The following is a 16,376-nucleotide window of genomic DNA, read 5'->3' on the forward strand; positions in this document are numbered from 1 at the left end:
TCTGCTTCTAGGTATTTACCCAAGAAAAAATAAAAGTGTATATATTAGCAAGGGTTCTTCAGAGAAACAGAAATAATGGAATATATATAGATATATAAGAGGGATTTCTTTTTGGAATTGGATCACATGATTATGAAGGTTGAGAAGACCCATAATCTGCTATCCATAAGCAAGAAAACCAGGAAAGCTGGTGGAGTAATTCATTCCAAGCCTGAAGTCCTGAGAACCAGAGAAACCCATGGTGTAACTCTTAGTCCAAGGTCGAAAAGCTGAGAATATAGTAGCTGGGATTGGGGACCACTGGTGTAAGTCATGGAGTCCAAAGGCCCAAGAACTTGTACCTCTAATATCTAATAGGAGAAGATGGATGTCCCAGCTCAAAGTGAGAGAAAATTCACCCTTTCTCTCTTTGTTCTACCCATATCCTCAACAGATTGGATGATGTCTGCCCACAATGGTGACATCATTTTCTTTATTCAGTGTACTGATTCAAATACTAATCTCTTCCAGAAATACTGTCACAGACATACCCAGAATAATGTTTTGTCAGCTATTTGGGCATCCTTTAACCCAGTCAAGTTGACACATAAAATTAACTATCACAGTATATTTCTATATAAACATTTGTACACAATTATTTATAGCATCTTTATTTGTCATATCCAAAATCCAATTGTCTGTAAATAGATGAATAAATAAACTTAACTGTAGAAATTCATTCAATGGAATACTATGCAGCAATATAAAGGAATATACTATTGATTTGCCACAACAGGAATGAATCTCAAAATGGTTATGCTCAATAAAATAATCCATACTGAAGAGTACATACTGTTTGATTCCATTTGTATACAATTATTGCAAATGAAAATTAATGGAAATGTAAATTAAAGCAAAGCAATTCAGCAGTAAGAAAACAGATAGTACAATTAAGAAATAGGCAAAGGACCTGGATAGACATGTCTCAAGAGAAGACATACAAATGGCCAACAGATAAACAAAGAAATGCTCAAAATTATTAATCATCAGGAAAATGCAAATTAAAACCACAATGAGATATCAACTCACACCTGTTAGAATGGCTGTTATCAAAAGGACAAAAGATAGCAGGTGTTGGCAAGGAAGTAGAGAAAGCAGAAGCCTTGTACTCTGTTGATGGAAATGTAAATTAGTACAGCCATTATGAAAAACAGTATCGAGGATCCTCAAAAAGTTAAAAATAGAACTACCATATGATCCAGTAATTCCACTAAGAGTACTAAGTCAAAAGATATGAAATCAGTATACTGAAGAGATATCTGGATTCCCATGTTTACTGTAGCATTATTCAAAATAGCCAAGATATGAAATCAATCTAGATGTCCATCAATGGATGAATGGATAAAGAGAATGTGGCATATATACACACTGGAATCCTATTCATCCTGTCATTTGCAACAACATGAATGATAAGCCAGGCCTAGAAAGACTCGTACTGCGTGATTTCATTTATATGTGGAATCTAAAAAAGTTGAATCATGGAAGTAGAGAATAGAATGGTGGTTACGGGACAGGCGCGGTGGCTCACGCCTGTAATCCCAGCACTTTGGGAGGCCAAGGCAGGTGGATCATGAGGTCAAGAGATCGCAGCCAACATGGTGAAACCTTGTCTCTACTAAAAATACAAAAATTAGCCAGGCGTGGTGGCAGGCACCTGTAGTCCCAGCTACTCGGGAGGCTGAGGCAGGAGAACCACTTGAACCTGGGAGGCGGAGGTTGCAGTGAGCCGAGATTGCGCCACTCCACTCCAGCCTGGCAACAGAGTGAGACTCTGTCTCAAAAAAAAAAAAAAAAAAAAAAAATAATGGTGGTTACCAGAGGCTGGGGTGTGCAGGGGTTAGGGAAGTGTTAATCAAAGGATACAAAATTGTATTAGACAGGAAGAACAAATTCAAGAGATCTATTGTACATCATTGTTACCATTATTAATAATAATATATTATATAGTTGAAAATTACTGAGATTTTAAGTATCCTCACCACTAAAAATTGTGTCTGTGATCATGCATGTAATTAACTTGATTTAGCCATCCTACAGTGTGTGCATATATCAAAACATGTTGTACACCAAAAATATATGGAATGTTTAAATGTGAATTTAAAATTTTAAAATAAAGAAAATTAGTGGAAACACAAATTAAAGGAGAGCAGAACAGTGGTTGTTTAGGGCCCAAGGGGTAAAAAGGAATGATGGGAAGCAGGGGTTACAAAGGGATATTAGGGAACTTTTGAGAGTGATACCTATTTTCATTACATTAATTGTGGTTATGTTTCATAGGTGTATAAATACATTGAAACATATATATTTTAAATATGTGTAGTTCATTATATGTCAATTATCTCCAATAAAGCTGTTAAAAACTTTAAAAAATGAATTGTAGGCAGTAAACAGACTTGGTTCCTGGATTATCTGTCTGGAAGTAGATATGAAATACCAGGCCTATTACATAACGCTGCTGCAGGGGACTCTAAATGTAGCTCAAACTCTGAGGTTTCTGAAGAACCATTATAAGACCTGATTACATTAGGTGATTAGCCCTAATAATTGAAATGTGAAATAAATATCATGGAAAGGCAGTTCTCAGAGAAAGATTCCTAATAGGTCTATTGGATTTAGACTGGGAGTGGAAAATAATTTTAAAGTATTTTAAGCATATGACAGGAATGTATAAGTTCTGTTTTCAAAACTGAACATAACAGTTGAGTGTTTCTGATGGGGAAAATGATACCTAAAAGAAAACAGAATCAGATTATGAGTCCTGAGTACCTTGTCTAGGAGTTTTGTTATATTCTGCACAATTTTTGTTTATCTTGGAATCAATGGAAAGCTACCGAAAGTTTTAAAGTACAGAGTGACAAAATGAAACTATGAATTCTGGAGTCAAACAATCTTGGTTTGAATTCAAGCTCTGCAATTTTATAGCTTTGGGATTTAGAAGAATTTTCTTAGCATGTCTAAACCTTGGGTGTCTCATTTATAAAGCTGTTATAATAACATCAACTTTTCAGTGTTGATGTGAGGATTAGAAAATGTATGTGAGCCTCTAGCACAGTGCCTGGTGCCAACCAAGGCTCAACATGTAGTAGTATCATGAGTATTTTAAGCAGAATAATATGGCATTGGTGTATAGCATGGTTTGGGGATGGAATAAATGAGAGAAAAACAAATTGAGATGCACATAATTAGTACTAAGAAAATATTGTCAATTGCTTTGCCACTAATAATGAATAGAATGAACTGCTGATTTTTTCCAGGAAGATGAAAGGCCATTTCACTGGTTACCTACTATTCTCAGTTATAAAGCCATGGTCGCTGGCTTCATGGAAACATTCTTGAACCTCTCTGTGGAACCATTTAGTCCTACTAAGACCCTAGGATATATGTTCAGTTCCTCTGCTCTATAGCAACAGTTCTTTAAGTACTTTTTTTTTAGCACACAAGTATAACAGATATGAAGCCAAATATGCAGATGAAAACTGACAAATAGGTTTTACTAATGCTCACCCTGCTGTGCATATCAGAAGGCAATAATTTTAGGCAAACATGACTCAACTCCCAATGCTATCTCCATCTGTTGCTTCATCTCAGAGTCTCATCAATTTATCAATCCAGCGTCCCAGTCTTATCCCCTACCAGGCTTCGTGCCTGTTATTGTAATATTCATGACTTTAATTCCATGATTTCTGAAGTTTCCACGGGGTTTCTGATTCATTAGATATTATATGCTTCACCGCCTTGAATGAAAATGTGTTCTGTGATTCAGAACTTGAACACTCTAAACTGCTTCTCATAAACCTAATATTTACTGTCTCCATCAGGTTTCTAACATACTTGAATTGCTGAATTTCCCTTGGAAAATTGTATTAAAGTGGCCTCAACAACCCAAATGCCAGCATTCTATTTAAAAGCAAAATTCTACTACCATGTTCTGCATCACTTGGGAATTTTGCAATGTGGCTGAAATATGAAATAGATAACTAATGTAGCTATCCAAGCTATACAAGTATTATGTATTTTGCATTTTTCTATGTATTTCTAATTGAATTCAAAAAGTTTGGGGCGTGATAGGATGTTGTGATCAAAGTATAGTGAATAATAGAAGAGAAATTAATGTCATGGCCATTCTATTAGAACTCTTTCAATTGTTAGTGATAAAACCCCATCTCAAACCAGCTTGAGCAAAATAGACTTTATTCGCTTAAATAAATAAAACATTCATAGGTTTCTAGCTCAGGGCATAGCAGCATCCAGGTGCTGATATATAGCTCTCACTCTCCCTTTCTTGGACAACTGGCTTTTCTAGGCATAATGAATAGCTGCACCCTACAATATCCCTCCCCATCATGCTATCTTAGCAACTCCACAGAAAGAAAGCAATGAGACAATGCTCCCTGAACTAAGCACTAAGACCAGGGGACTAGGGTGCTCTAATTAGTTGGACCTAAGGCATGCAGCCTCTTCTGCATCTGGGAAACGGAGTCATCCATGCTCAAATCGTATAGAATGGGTTCTTCTCAGGAATGGACGGGATTTGTCAATAGATATGATAAGGGATACTAAGCAGACAAAATCACTCATGTTTTCCACAGATTTTCAAGAAGATGACAATGTTCTCAAAGATAAATCTACAAGATAATATAAAACAAATTGTGAAATTAAATATACTCAAGTTAACATGTAGAAGACAATCTGTGTTTGTGCCATTGATGATCAGGTAACCCTTGAAGAGAATTCCCAATAAAAATATATGGAGGAAATTAGACTGCAATAGCTTTTGCACCCCTTGTTGCTATTCATATTATACAAATATTACCAAATTAAGTTTCCTAAAGCTCTGCTCAAAAATTTTTGATAGCTACTCAATACCAACATAATAAATGACGATCTTCTTAGTCTGAAAGTAGACATAATTTTATTCAAATTTAGTCAATAATACAGATAGCTTTGGGCCTTGAAAAACTATCTAGTCTCTTTAAACCTAAGGTTACTCATTAGTAAAATTATAATAACTACTTTAGTAGCTATTAGAGAACTAAATGAGCTTATCTCAGTATCAAGCACATAGTAGATGCTCAACAATAGAGGGTATGTTCTTAGCACTGCTTGTATATTTCCTCTGCAGGAATAAACTTCTTCCCATTATTCCCTCATTAAATTCTCCCAACATTTTCTTCACTTAGTGTGATCTTGGTAAAGGTATAGATTCTGTCTTTTTCCCTCCACAGATAAATCCCTAGAGCCTATAACTGTGCCCATAGCATAATAAGAGCTCAATAACTAGTTGTAGAATAAATTAATGGTCTGCCTTGGCTCCTACCCCAAATTATTGACTTATTGAGGAGATGATACTTGCTCAGCTCATGTTTATATCACCCCAAATTCCTGTTTCAGCAACTAAAACAAATAAATATTTGTTGAATGAATTACTGAATGGATAAAACCTGAACCATTGGCTCAGCACTACATTTTCACTTCTCAAACACAAATATAGTCATTGATGAACATTTTAAACTGCAACCATAACCATGATTTCTAGGATTTTAAGCTCATATTCAGAGGGGAAAATGGTACAAACAATACACCTTCATGCTCAATCAAAAACATATGCAAACCAAAGTTAAAAGCATAAGGAGTGGCATTTATGTTGTTCAACAGCATAAAAATATAAAGATTGCTCAATGACGTGGAGTGCGTTCTTCTTAAACCCGTTCACTTTTCAATCTCAGAACAATAAATAGTAAACAGTATGTATTTAATAAAACATTTCTGAAGTCAGAGCACATTACTGAGTAATCAATAAAATGTGCTTTGTAATGTATAGGCAGGGCTGATATCACCATCTTTTTAATGAATCCCCAGACCGCAGCAGAAAGTTTAATGGATTCCAAATTAGTGAGATTTTTATGAAAGTTATTAGCACATTTGTTCAGCTAAGAACTTTATACCCTTTCCTGGCATTTTCAACTGCTTTAATGAGGCAACAGTTACAACTTTGCCTAAATTTTATTTTGGCAATATAATAGAACAAAGTTCCACTTAGCCATCACTTAAGTCATTCTCCAAGTATTTGCATATGGGATAAGCATGATATAAAACAAGGAAGGGGTTGCTTGTTTTCACCAAATCCTGATGGGACTGCATACATGAACATGATTTGAACCCGCATTAGTGAATTTTCCTAATGGAAAAACATGACCTCTTACCTTTAAAAATTAAATGACCCTTTTGGGACTTTCTAAAAAGAAGGTTCACCCAACTTTGCTAACATCAAATGACCTGTTCAAAATAACCTCTTAATGTATTAGTATATGAATCAAAAACATCTGTATCATGTTTGACTTAAAATATGCATTTATTTGAAAGTAAAAGGGAAAAATTTTATAAAAATGTGTGCTTTATTTCAAAGAATTTAAACCATTAAACACATTTTTGATACCCTTCTAACATTTAATTCAGTTGTTTGAATAAGGCTTGGAGACATCTGTCTTTCTTCCTGAAATGAGACTAGCTAGAGCCTTTCAGCAGGGGTGTTTTGACCTGGGATCAATGCATTCAGATTGGGTCTATAGATAGGCCTAAGGAAGTCCCTGAAATCCCTGAAATTATGTTCAGAATTTTGTGTGTCATGCTGATATGCTGTTGTCTAGAACAGTGTTTGTTAACCTTGACATTACTGAAATTTTGAACCAGATGGTTCTTTGTTGTAGAGGCTGTCCTGTGCACTGTAGGATGTTTAGCAGCATCCCTGGGCTCTACCCACTAGATGCCAGTAGCATCTCCAAACATGACTATCAAAAATGTTTCCAGACATTACAAATGCTTTGGGAGAACCACTGATCTTGAGAGAGGGTCCATAGCTTTTAACAGATTCTCAAAGAGGTTAGGAATGACTGTGTTAATGTGTGGACAAAGAGACTTAGTCACCTACCCATTGGAACTCAGAGATAAGTGTGCTGGTCTGGCCTTTGAGGTTTCCCCAGATTTCCTTTTTTTTTTTTAATGTTACATAGGTATATGTGTGTCATGGTGATTTGCTGCACCTATTGACCCATCCTCTAAGTTCCCTCATTTCATACCCCACCCTCCAATAGGCCCTGGTGTGTGTTATTCCCTTTGTTGTGTCCATGTGTTCTTATTGTTCATCTCCCACTTATGAGTGAGAACATGTGGTATTTAGTTTTCTTTTCCTATGTTAGTTTGCTGAGGATGATGGCTTCCAGCTTCACCCATATCCCTGCAAAGGACATGATCTCATTCCTTTTTATGGCTGCATAGTATTCCATGGTGTATATGTGTGCCACATTTTCTTTATCCAGTCTATCATTGATGGGCATTTGAGTTGGTTCCATGTCTTTGCTATTGTAAATAGTGCTACAATAAACATACATGTGCATGTGTCTTTATAGTAGAATGATTTATTTTCATTTGGGTATATACCCAGTAATGGGATTGCTCGGTCAAAGGGTATTTCTGGTTCTAGATTCTTGAGGAATCACCATACTGTCTTCCACAATAGTTTAACTACTTTACATTCCCACCAACAGTGTAAAAGTGTTCCTCTTTCTCCATAGCCTTGCCAGCACCTATTGTTTCCTGACTTTTTAATAATCACCATTCTGACTGGTGTGATATCGTATCTCATTGTAGTTTTTATTTGCATTTCTCTGATGGTCAGTGATGTTGAGCTTTTCTTCATGTTTGCTGGCTGCATAAATGTCTTCTTTTGAGAAGTGTCTGTTCATATCCTTTGCCCACTTCTTAATGGGGTTATTTTTTTCTTGTAAATTTGTTTAAGTTCTTTGTAAATTGTGGCTATTAAACATATGTCAGACAGTTAGGTTGCAAAAATTTTCTCCCATTCTGTGGGTTGCCTGTTCACTCTGATGCTTTGCAGAAGCTCTTTAGTTTAATTAGATCCCATTTGTCAATTTTGACTTTTGTTGCAATTGCTTCGGCATTTTTGTCATGAAGTCTTTGTCCATGCCTATGTCCTGAACGGTATTCCCTAGGTTTTCTTCTAGGGTTTTATGGTTCTGGATTTTACATTTAAGTCTTTAATCCATCTTGAGTTAATTTTTGTATAAGGTTTAAGGACCACCTTTTTTTTGGTATAAGGTGTAAGGACCACCTTTTTGTGTAAGGTATAAGGTATAAGGGTCCAGTTTCAGTTTTCTGCATATGGCTAGCCAGTTTTCCCAGCACCATTTACTGAGTAGGAGATACTTTGCCTATTGCTTGTTTTTGTCAAGTTTGTCAAAGATCAGATGGTTGTAGATGTGTGGTGTTATCTCTCCTCCATTGGTCTATATGTCTGTTTTAGTACCAGTACCATGCTGTTTTGGTTACTTCAGCCTTGTAGTATAGTTTGAAGTCAGATAGTGTGATGCTTCCAACTTTGTTCTTTTTGCTTAATTGCTTGGCTCTATGGGGTCTTCTTTGATTCCATATGAAATTTAAAATAGTTCTTTCTAATTCTGTGAAGAATGCCAATGGTAGTTTGATGGAAATATTATTGAATCTATAGATTACTGTGGGCAGTATGGCCATTTTGATGATATTGATTCTTCCTATCCATGAGGATGAAATGTTTTTCTATTTGTTTGTGTCCTCTCTTATTTCTTTGAGCAGTGGTTTCTGATTCTTCTTGAAGAGGTCCTTCATGTCCCTTGCTAGCTGTATTCCTAGGTATTTTATTCTCTTTGTAGTGATTGTGAATGGGAGTTCATTCATGATTTGGCTCTCTGCTTGTCTATTGTTGTAAAAGAATGCTTGTGATTTTTGGACATTGATTTTGTATCCCGAGACTTTACTGAAGATGCTTATCAGTTTAAAGAGTTTTTGGCAGCCGGGCGTGGTGGCTCACGCCTGTAATCCCAGAACTTTGGGAGGCCAAGGCGGGCAGATCATGAGGTCAGGAGATTGAGACCATCCTGGCTAACACGGTGAAACCCCGTCTCTACTAAAAATACAAAAAGCCGGGCGTGGTGGCGGGCGCCTGTAGTCCCAGCTACGCGGGAGGCTGAGGCAGGAGAATGGCGTGAACCTGGGGGGTGGAGCTTGGGGTGAGCCGAGATTGCGCCACTGCACTCCAGCCTGGGTGATGAGCGAGACTCCGTCTCAAAAAAAAAAAAAAAAAAAAGAAAGAGTTTTTGGGCTGAGGTGATGGGGTTTTCTAAACATAAAATCATGTTGTCTGCAAACAGAGACAATTTGACTACCTCTCTTCCTACTTGAATACCTTTATTTCTTTATCTTGCCTGATTGCCCTGAACTTCCAATACTATGTTGAATAGGAGTAGTGAGAGAGGGCATCCTTGTCTTGTACCGGTTTTCAAAGGGAATGCTTACAGCTTTCGCCCATTCAATATGACATTGGTTGTGGGTTTGTCATAAATAGCTCATTATTTTGAGATATGTTCCGTAAGTACCTAGTTTATTGAGAGGGTTTTCCCAGATTTCATCCAAAAATGAAACCTGCTGCTATTATTCTCATGTCTGGCAGAGTGATGTATTCCCACCACCACCACGACCATTCTCTCTAAGCAGTGCCATCACCTGAAGATTTCTTGCCTCAAAAACTTTTGTTTCAGATTTCCTGATATCTGAATGGCTTCAGAAAGTCTAAGGACTATGTTTAAAGAAGGAGTCTTATAAACCTCCTAGGTTTGTTCTGATCAGGAACCCCACTTTGCTCATCTTGTTTGGATTCCCCACAACCCAACCCAATGCCTGACTCACATAATCAACATGTATTTGGTTAATAAATATGCAGCTGAATTGTGAAACCCATGGCAACTGTAGCAGTTTATTTTTAATTAAAACAACCCATAGAAATGAGGTAGTTCTGGAGTTACTACCTCCCAAAGTTCTGATTTTCTCTTTCTGCTTTCTGTAAACCTTTTGTCTGAGAAATCCAACTTAGAGAGAATAGAGTCCAGTGAGTGCATTCCACCATTAACTTCAAATCCTGGGCAGTGGATTTTCTCTTTGCTTCATACAGATTTGGCCCCATATACAGGTCACAGGTATCCGTGAAGGTCTGTAACGTCCATAGTGTTCTTATCACCTCCAATGAAACCCTGGTGAAGTATGGGATAGTTCTCATGCTCCCCTTTCATTTTGCCAACAAGTCCATGAATTTCAACCTGCTTTCCTTTTTTTCTTTGAAACAGCTATCACATCTACTGTATTTGATGTTATTTTCCAAACCTAATTCTGAAGTGGCACACAATCTCTCCAGCACCCTTCCCCTATACTACCCCCCGCCCCCACCACCTACACATGACTTTCTTGCCTACCCCACAAAAACATAAAGATGTTTTTCAATCTAAGTGTTTCATGGGAAAACCAAAAAAGAATAATAAAAATGACGAATAAGAGGAGATATAAAGTTGTAATGTTGCAGATGTCTCACAATCTTTCTGCTAGTCTATAATTCCTCACCACTCTTTCAGATGTTAACTGGAACTTTTACTGACAATTCTCTTTAGTGCTATAGGTGGAGCTCACCAAACTTAAGCCTTTCTTTCTTAACCCTGCTCTTGTCTGGATCTGTGGCTTCCCAACACTGGGCCACACATGTGAAGGATCACAGTCATCTGGGAGCTTGAAAAGTACAGATTCTGAGGCCCAGCTCAGACCAAATGACCAAATGAATCAATCTGAACATCTTATACTGCTAAATGGGGAGAGGGAACATTGACTTTCTCCACACAGTCATTCAGGGACCCAGGCTGATAGAGTTCTGCAATCTTCAATACAGGGCTTCCAAGGTCACCATGGTCATCTCTATCCAGTCTGTAAAAGAGAGCAGAGCATGGAGAGACATGTGTGGGATGTGTATGTAGCTCAGGCTTGGAAGTGACTCATGTTCCATTGGCCAGAACTCAATCACATGGCACACCAAACTGCAAGGCTGACCAGGAAATGTTGCCTAGCTGTTGTCTCAGAAAGAGGAGGAGAACATGGATTTTGGTGAGCAGCTAGCATTCTTTGTGAAATGATTTGAGATAACTAATATTCTTTTGGCAGTGCTAGAAAACCAGCTTTCAGCCACTAGAATTGGTCTGATGTGAAGAAGTCACTACTTCTCTGCTCGATGTTGCAGGGATCATGTGAGGGAAGTAGCCATGTACCCACTGCCATCATCAAAAGCCAGATTCTTGTATTTCCACTATCAACAGTAAAATGGATTCTGCCCATTCCTCTGGAGACTAGAGCAACAGAAGGCTTGTAGAGGTGAATCTGATGAGGAAAGTCCAGGACACATTGCTTTGCCGTAGCTGCAAAAGGGAAGGTTGGGAATCAAGTCTTCTGGTTTTATTTTTAGAGAGGCAGGACTCATAAGACTAGACAGTGACCCAAACACATCCAGGGTATTAAAGAGCTGCTAAACATCTAGAAAAAAAATGATAAAATCCACACCGTAGAGAGAGCTTAGAAAGGAGGGGACATTGGCAAGCAACCCATAAGAAAGAAACCAAAATATATCGAGAATTATGATAAATATAACAGTGATTCCCAGATTGGACTAAGAAAAACAAAAATTCAGCTATATACTGTTTACCATAAGCATCCTAAGACATAAGGACATAACAATGTTAAAAGACAATTATGGAATGTCATCCTTAAAAAAAGCTGTTGTAGCAAAGGGGACTGTAAGCACAATAGCATCACCAAAGTGAAATTTGCCACATAATTACAAAAGATTCAATTCACTGCAAATATATAATAAATTTAAACTTATAGTACCTAATAAAACAGCTTCAAAATATGAAAAGCAAAATTTGACTGAACTACACAAGCAACTTGGAAAATCCTCTGTTACAGTGAGGTGCTTATCACGACGTTCTCAGTAACTAAGTCAAACCCCAAATTAATATGTATATAAAGATTTGGCAAAGCCACTAACAAGCTTAATCCAATGTAAGTATATATTTAAAACCTTGTTAATACCCTCCACTCTACAAGAAAATATTTCACATCAATTTGTTTACATAAGCCTGCACTATCTTGTTCCTATCCTGTCTTTCAGCTGATGATTTCCTTGCTATTGCACTGAAAAATTTTAAGTATTAAGAAATTACCCAAGCTCCTTCTATCACATTTCCCCACTTGCCAACATGTGCACCCATACTCTGTCTCCCCACATGTACCATAGATAACTACCTGTGCTCCTATGTAAAACCAGTCCCTGTCCTTGTGCACTAGGTCCCATCATCCCTTCTAGCTTCTTTTCTCCAAGAGGACTCCTTTCTCTTCTATATTATTTTGGTGGATCATTCCATCAGAATTCTTATCAGCTTTTCCCCATCTCCTCTGCAAATATTGCTCATTTCTCTGTTCCCTTTTGTAGCAAAAGTGCATGGCTATCCCCCAATACCTCTCCTCTGATGCTCTCAAATCTACCCTAGTTTGGCTTTCACAGCCATTATTCCACTGAAACTGTTTCAGTCAAAGTCTTCTGCACATTGCTAGATCCAATCGTCATTTCTGAGTCCCTATCTTGCAATACTATTATAAGCATTGACCCGGTTGATCACTCCCTCCACTTTTATCCACTTTCTTTTTGGGTTCTAGGATACATATCCCTCTTGGCTTTCCTCCCATCTCAAAGGTTGGTTCTTCTCAATCTCTTACTGGTTCTTCATCTCTTCTTGGACCTCTTGAAATTGGAGACTCTTAGGGCTCCGCCATTAGTCCTTTTCTCTTCTCTTTGCATACTCACTCCCTTGGCAACCTCATACAGTCTTGGGGCTTAAATGCCTCCTATTTGTTCCAAATGTGTATCTCCAGTCCAGGAATCTCTGGAAATCCAACTTTGCATATACAACTACCTACTCAACATCTCCTTTTGAACAGCTCGTTGACATCACAAATTCAACTTGTCTAAAACTTAACTTCTAATCTCACCCCCCTGAAAACCTAACTCACCCACAAACTTCCCTGTCTCAATTATTGATGATTCTATACTTCCATGAACCCAGGCAGAAACCTTGGAGTCATTCTTGACCCCTCTGTCTCATACCACCAATATGCTGTCAGGAAATGTTTAGGTCTATCTCTAAAATATATAAAGAATTTGTCCACTTCTCCCTACCTTCACTACTGTTACCGTTATCCAAGCAGCCATTATCTCCTCAATGGATTGTCACACTATCGTCCTAACTGGACTTCCTGCTCCCATCCTTCCCCTTTTAGTCTATTCTAAACACAATAGCCACAGTGACGCTTTGAAAATCTAAACACATCATGTCACTTCCCTGCTGTCCCTCTCACTCAGAGTAAAAGCCACAGACCCTATAATGATCTGCACCTCTTATTATCTCACCTTATCTCCTACTACACTCTGTTGTTTACACCCCTGCAGTCACACTGCCTCCTTGCTGTCCTGTAAACACAACACATAAACTCCCACATATCAGTATCTGTATCTATATGCTCTTAGAAACTCTTCAATTCTTCACACTGTTTATTACCTCTGCCTGAAATGCTCTTCTGCTCTATATCTACAGGACTACTGAGGTGGGTGCAATGAGGTGCAATGAGGTTAGAGTGTTCTTGGCAGAATGAAAAAACATGAGCAAAGTCCTTAAAGCAATAGAGAGAGTGTAAAGAGCAAAGTGTGCTTTAGAAAAAAAAAAGTTTAGAGGGAAGGGATGGTGGTGAATGATGAAGTTGGACTGAGAATTAAGTGGTGACCATTTCATAAATATCTGTGTAGGCTCTGTTAAAGAACTTAGCCTTCATCATAAAAGCAATAGGAAATCTTCCAGTTCCTTGATTTCTTTATGTCCAATGACCTTTCTCTTAACCCTATCAGCCACCCATCCCCATGGTCCCATCCTAGACTTTACAACACTGGACACTGCATTAATTCTGAAATATTAATTTCAAATGTTATACATTCTAACTACCAGATCACTTGTTTCTGCATTCCCACAGCTAAAAACCTTCACCTTCATCAAGGCCCTCACTACAATAATCCCATCACTTTCTCAGTAACAATAAGCCCCTGCCTGCCTCATCTGTTCACTCGTCTACTATATACCCCATGATCTACCACCACCATCACATTCTTTCCAAAGACCCTCAGCTCCCTTATTCTTTTATCCCTCCACACTACTGTCCCAGAAAAACCCCAATTGTTAATCTGCCTGTCTCATGTAGTGACAGCTGAACATTGGTAGAGAAATATCATTCATGTAAACTTACTTGTTACACTTTAAATTAACATCCCAGACCATAAACGGGTACTCAATAAGATCCAGAAGTCTTACTCTGTTTCTCTAAGAGACTCACTCCCACACTGTCTCTTTCATTGTATCTCCTTCTTCTAACATCCCCTATCCCTCCTCTGCCTTCACCTTTACTTTCAGTTAATGACTTTGCTTCATATTTCATTGAGAAGCCATAAATTGGGAAGACTCATCATCTCACCATCCACCTACCAACAAACCTACATTTGCACTGCTCTTCTCTATAAGTCCAGGGGAGAACATGCTCACTTCTTCTAAGGAAGGTCCCTCCTCCAAACATGGCTCTTGGTCTAATCCTTCTTGCTGTCACCAAGACTGGGTCGTTCTCTCCCTTTCCTTCATTATCGTCATTTCTTCTCAAGTAAATCATTCCATTGTTATCCTAATATTCCCCACTAGCTCCCAACATAAAAGAAAAGGTCTCACTTCTTTGCATAAACCTCTCCAGGTTCCACTCTCTCTCTCCACTTCCTTTCACAGAAAAAGTGCTTCCAGCTTTTTCTATACTCAGCCCATCTTCTTTCTTACTTTTCATTCTCTCTTCAATCCACTCCAGTCTGGTTTTCCCTCCTGACCATTCCAATTAAGGCTGTTTTGGTCAATTATTATCATCCTCTCTCCTGTCAAGTTCAAATAAATTCTCCCTGTCCTTATCTTACCTCTCAGCAGCATTGCAGAAGAGACTAACTTCTTTCTTTTAAGAATCTTCTGTTTACTTCCCTGACATAATGCATTCTTACTTTTCCTCCCACCTCGCTTGCTACTCCTGACACTCTTTTGATATCTCTTCTGCAAACTCTCTTTGTTGGTGCTCCTCAGAATCACTCAGGGGCTCTCTTCTTCTCCTTTCTATTTACACTTAAAAAAAATCCCATCCAATAGTTTAAATTACTACCTATATTTTAATGATTCTGAAGTTGATATCTCCAGTATGAATGTTTCTTCTCAACCCAAGATACCCATAACCAACTTTAACCAATGTCCAGTTGAAAGTCTTACCATCTTAATGAGTCCAAAATTGAATTTCCAGTCCAAACCCCTCATACCTCCACCATCTCAGTAGATGCCCTCATTGCTCATCTGATTTGCCTAGCTCAAAAGCCTCAGGATCTTCTTAATCCCTTCATTTCTCTCATCCATCACATTTATTCCACCAGAAAGACCTACTGAATCTACCTTCAAAACCCCTTCAAATATATCCATTTCTTTCCATCTACTATGCTACCAGCTTTGTTCAGGCTACTGCCATTTCCCTTTTTGGTCTCCCTTTTCTTTCCTGCCCATGATTTCCCACTCTATTCTCTACATAGCAGGAAGTAATTTTTTAAATAAGATTATTCCTTCACCCATCCATGACTGCATAGTTCACTTAGAATAAAATCCAAACCCCTTACTATACCTTCTGCAACCGGGCCTGATCTAGCCCTGCTCAAGTCTATAGACTTCCTTTTTCTTGCTGACCAATGCTCATCCCCATAGGTCTTGCCTCAGTTCCTCAGACACAGCATGTTCTTCTGCTTCAAAGCATTTGCAAGCGATTTTTCCTCTGCTTGGAACATTCCTCCCTCCACTCTTTGCATATCTAGCTTCTTCTCATCCTCCAGGATGGACCTGAAATGTTATCAACCAGAGTAAATTTTGCTTCAGCCCAACCTTGCTTTTTTGGAGAGCTTATTATAATTTATACTTTCTTTGTGGACTGAGATTGTCTGTTTACTGAAATAGAATACAAGCTGCCTGGGCAATGACCACATCTCACTTGTTCACCTTCATATTCCTGTAGTCTAGCACAGAGCTGTGCACGGCACATATTTGGCGAATGAATTAAATAAGGAATTACTGAAATAGGAGGAGGGGAGTGACATGATCAAATCAATATTTCAAGGTAGTGGTTCCCAACTTGGGGCAATCCTTCTTACTCCCCCAGGGACATTTGACAATGTCTGAAAACATTTTTTCTTGTCACGACTATGGTAAGGGAGGATTTGCTTATGGGTAGAGGCCAAGGATGTTACTAAGCATCCAGTGAGGCACAGGAAAACCCTACATGACAAAAAATTATCTGGCCCCAAATGCCGC

This window comes from Pongo pygmaeus, chromosome 10 (genome assembly GCF_028885625.2).
Source record: "Pongo pygmaeus isolate AG05252 chromosome 10, NHGRI_mPonPyg2-v2.0_pri, whole genome shotgun sequence".
Classification (NCBI taxonomy): Eukaryota; Metazoa; Chordata; class Mammalia; order Primates; family Hominidae; genus Pongo; species Pongo pygmaeus.